Genomic DNA, 4,920 nt, shown 5'->3' with positions numbered 1-4,920 from the left:
ACTCAGGTAGCAAAAGACCAAAGGCAGTCGATGCTGGGAACAGAGACCAGAGGCCGTCACCTGGGTCCTACCTTGCTCCTTAGTGCCTGCACACCCATTTTTTTAACTCCTCCCCTTTCCTTACCCTACTAAGTAATTAGTTATCATGTCCCAGAAAGAAACCCCAAAGAGGTTATTGAATCCCAGCCTTCCTCCCCAGCTATCCACCATTGCCCCAGTTCAGCCCAGTTACCCCTCCCTGGGCCCATCTCCCCACCAGCCTTGCCCTCTTCCATCCACAAAGCCCCAGACCACTCTCAAGTACAAACTGATCACATCAGAGCTCTGCGTGGAACCTCATCCAGCTCCTCAGCACATCTCATCAGGCCCTGCATGGCCTGGTCTTGTCTCCATCTCCTGCCAGTGCCCCAGAAGAAATCTGTTCCTGTCACACTGAACTCCCCATATGGCGTGTTGAGTCTGCAAGGAGCAGGTCTGGAAAGGTAAACTCATGGATTCTTCACTACCTACTTCCTGTCTCTCGTGGATAATCAGGTGCTCAAAGACGGTCCCTCCTTTCCTATGCTCCCAGAATCCTCAGTTCACAGCCCTTAGAAAGTTCTTGTCACCTTAGAGGATTAAATATTCCTTTATAATTTGCTGTCCTACCAACCCTACATCCGGCTGCTTCTCTGAGACAGAAAAGGGTGGTTCTGTTCAACATTCCAGCTTTGTACGCTGCCTCTTCCCCAGCACAGGGCCTGACACACAGATGGGGCTCAACAAATGTGAAGGAAATTTCAAATCAGAAGAGTTCTCCATCTAAGCCCCTGGGACATGGGTGGGTGGAACAACACAAGTAAGGGTGGGTAAGCCCCACTTTTTGGCACCAGCCCCTACAGAGAGAGGGCAGGCTGGGACCTGGAAGTCAGTACTTCCCAAGCTGCTTTGAACACCACCAGGCCTAGTAAGGAGGGTGGGGGGCTTGGGGGTGAGGGAATTAACTGACCCTTCCCCGACTCATCTGCTGACACTACTGTTTATCTAGACACTCCCCACCTCGTGGCATGCAGAGAGACTGTCAGCTCCAGTGTAGTCATGCACTTGCTATGTGATCTGGGCCAGGTCACTTAATGACTGAGCCTCCATTTCTTCATCTGCAGGTGATAATAGCATCTACCTCACAGGGCTCTTGTGAGGATTAAAGGAAGCCTAGCAGTTACGCTTGGCACAGAGGGTGCTCTATGGAAGGGTAACCTGCTCTCAGCAGCATCTTCATCACCTTTGTTTTCACTGTTATACAGAAGAGCCCCCATCTGCTAGACAAGAGACCTAGATTCCAGCCCTGAGTGCTCTCATATAGCTATCTGACTGAAGCAAGTCACGCATCTCAGACTCCATGTCCCTTGAATGGCAGCTTCCAGGGTGAATTGGGCCTCCACCCTTACCTTCATTTGATGGCTGAGTGTTTAAAACACTGAGACTTTATAAGTTAGTTGGAATGCATTGGCAAAGCAGATCTCCCCAGGTGCTAGGATTTCCACCATGTCCCACATTTATTCACCTGCCTTAACCTTGAAGCCCCTAGCATTTGTGCCCCTGCAACAGGTGGTCTCCCAGCCCTGTTCCAGCTCTGACAGCCTGTAATATGGCCAGTCTCATTTCTGACATTGTTTGAACGTGTGTGTCCCTCCTAAATTCATATGTTGGCACCCACTGTGATAGTATTACAAGGGATGTGAGGCCATTAGGATGTGATCAGGCCATGGGGACTCTGGGCCCTTATGGATGGATCAGTGCCCTAATGAAAGGCCATGAAGGAGTGAGATCGTCCTTTTTGTCTTCCCTCTGAACCTTCCACCATGTGAGGTCACAGCATTTGTCCCCTCCAAAGGATACAGAAACAAAGTACCATCTTGGAAGCAGAGACCAGGCCCTTACTAGGTGTCACATCTGTTGGAGCCTTGATTTTGGACCTCCAGCCTCCAGAAACGGTAAGCAGTAAAAATTCTGTTGTTTGTAAGTTATTCAGTCTGAAGTATTTTGGTATAGCAGCCCAACAGACTGACTCTCCATCGATGTCACCACCCATGTCTTCCTCCAACCAGGAGAAGAGGAAAACCAGGTTCCAACCCTGAGAATGTGCCAGAGGCTATTGGGGAAACAGCCAGTCTGTGGGTGAGAGGGACACTCCCTCTGCAAGGTACCATTTCTCACTGAGTGGATGGAGGTAGGCAGGAGAACCCCAGCCTTCTCCTCTCCCAGCACCCCTCAGCTGCCTGAGTTCTGCACACATCTCAGGATCAACCCCACCCCAGCAGACCATGGCCTCCCAGCTCCCACAGAAGCCCTAAAAGTCACAAGCCCACCTACAGCGCCCTCCTGAGCCAGCACTCTGGTGCCCTGGACGAGTGTCTTATCAAACCTAAACTCCATGGATTCCCAGGAACCCATCTCCAACAGGAGATCAACACTGTCCCCACACAACAGCACCCAGTGGTGGCCTGAGAGGAGCAGAAAACCCCATAGTGAGGAGGGTCCCTTGGGTTACCTGCTGGGGTGGAGAAACACCCCAGCTTCAGCCCTTAGCCCCTGCTCTTCTCAACTAGGCCACCGGTACTCTGTCCTGGGGTGGCTTCCTGCCTCTCGGAACACAGGAAGCCAACATTGTTGGGATCTAAATGGCCTTTTCCTCCTTGACTTTAGTTGGAAAATGAGCACATAGCCTCAGTGTGCACCTGACCCTGGCAATAACTGCTCATATGCCTTGCCCAGCTTCAGCTCCTTCCCCAGCTGGCAGGGAGACAGGCCTGGATGCTCACCTGCTCACCAGCCACTCAGCCCTACCCTGCCTATCCACTTCCAGGGCCCAGACTAGGGGTGTGTGGTGGTTAATTTCACATGAGTCAACTTGTCTAGGCCATGCTACCCATACATTTGGACAAATGCATTCTAGATGTTCCTGAGAAGGTATTATTTTTAGATGAGATTCACATTTAAGTTAGTAAACTTTGAGTAAAGCACATTATGCTCCATAATGTGGGTGGGTCTCATCCAATCAATTGAAAAACTTACCTAAGCAGGAATGAATTCTGCCAGCACACTGCTTTTGGAATTGACCACAACTCTTCCCTGGGTCTTCAGACTGATTTTGGACTTTGCAAGTCTCCACAATCACACTAGCAAATTTTTTAAAATAAATCTCTATCATCTCTCTACTTCTGCACACCCTGTTGGTTCTCTTCTTCCAGAGAACCCTGACGAATGTCTCAGAAGGTGCTCTGAGGGCTGACCTGGCTCTCAAGTAGGAACAAGAAGAAATAGATCATCCCATCTCTAGATCATCCCATGTAGCAGTTTTCAAACTTTTATTTTTGCAGCCAAACTGTTCATGCAGATGGCCTCATATGTAGAATCTCACTGATGTCAGTTAAGATTTACTGAATCCTTGCTAGGTGCCAGGCTCTGTTGTGAGCCTTGCACACGTGCATATATTATCTTATTTAATCCCCATAGTAACCTGATGAGGGAGGTACTGATATTTGTCCCTTTTTTGTTTTGTTTTGTTTTGTTTGTCGAAACAGAGTCTCACTCTTATCACCCTTGGTAGAGTGCCATGGTGTCACACAGCTCACAGCAAACTCCAACTCCTGGGCTTAGGCGATTCTCTTGCCTCAGCCTCCCGAGTAGCTGGGACTACAGGCGCCCACCACAACAATGCCTGGCTGTTCTTTTTGTTGCAGTTAGGCCAGGGCCAGGTTTGAACCCACCACCCTTGGTATATGGGGTTTGGCGTCCCACCCACTGAGCCACAGGCACTGCCCTGTTCGTCCCATTTTAAAAATGAAGAAACTGAGGCTCAGAGAGGTGAAGCAGTCTGCCCAGGTTCTCACTAGTAAAGGTCAGAGCTGGTATTTGAATCATTTGGCCTAACATATTTAACTCCTAAAACCACAGCTGCTCTGACTGAAGTGGGCAGGGGTTCCAGAACCCTGACACCTTAAGATTTCCTTTGCATTTCATCTCTTTCCCACCCTCTTGGACCCCTAAAACACCACCAAGAACCTTAAAGCTCCTTTGAAACACAGTTTACAGCCTCTGCTCTAGTCTAACTCCCTCATTAAGAGAAAAGGGAAAGCCAAGCTCAGAGAGGTTAAGTGTCTCACCCAGGGTCACACAGTCAAGAAGTGGCCAACCAGATCTAGAAACCCAGGGTCTTCCCACCCTGCCAGACAGCCTCTGATGGATTCAACAAGGTCTTCAGACACGGGAAGAGCTGGGGTCCCAAAAGAGGTAATGGAGGGAAGGAGTTCTAGAAGGTTTCCCTGACTCTAACCAATGAGGCTTTCTGGGTCAGCTTTTCCTATTAAAAGCTGAGTTGTCTTTCCAGGTACATCCTGCTCAAAGGAAACTGCAAGTGACGATTTCCCTCTGACCAAAAGGCATTGAGAAGGATAAAGGTCTGAACCATTTCCAGATAGCATCCCTTGGACTCCTGAGCTGACTGACATTCTGGTCTCTTCCCTTGGGTCTCAGCTTGGTGGGACACTAGGGCCCTTGAGCAAAGCTCTGAGCCCATCCAGCCTCCATCTGGGGACTCCCTTAGAGTACTGTCCCAGGGACCTGTAGGAAACTTACTATCTGGAATAAAGACCTACTTATTCATCAAGACCCAGCCTACATGTGCCTTCCCTGGTGAAGCCTGACAAGAACATGGCTGCTGAATCAGAGACACCTGTGTCCATCTTTTTCCGTATGGACTGGCTCCCAGCCCCAGCACCTGGCATGGCATCTAGCTCAGAGGATAGCTCAGCTCATGATTGTGGGATGGATGCATGCTACCTGGAGGAGGTGAAGTGGCAGCCTGTGCTGGGCAAGTTATCCTGCCTTTGTGGATTCCAACCAGGGGATTTTCCAGACCCTCTTACTGTCTAGGCCTCA

General features: G+C 49.8%; 1 long non-coding RNA gene across 1 annotated transcript; it reads left to right on the top strand.

Annotated features, from left to right (window-relative positions):
- The first annotated feature begins 363 nt into the window (after positions 1–363).
- On the top strand, positions 364–4,641 carry LOC111723604. The gene is made up of 4 exons (XR_002772107.1): positions 364–482; positions 1,874–1,973; positions 2,088–2,182; positions 4,370–4,641. It is a non-coding gene; the product is annotated as an uncharacterized LOC111723604 (long non-coding RNA).
- The last annotated feature ends 279 nt before the right edge of the window (positions 4,642–4,920 follow it).

This window comes from Otolemur garnettii, unplaced genomic scaffold, assembly GCF_000181295.1.
Source record: "Otolemur garnettii isolate 467f Iridium unplaced genomic scaffold, OtoGar3 scaffold00013, whole genome shotgun sequence".
NCBI classification, from domain to species: Eukaryota; Metazoa; Chordata; class Mammalia; order Primates; family Galagidae; genus Otolemur; species Otolemur garnettii.
The sequence above is the reverse complement of the archived record's forward strand: the minus strand, read 5'-3'. Positions and strand labels throughout refer to the sequence as shown.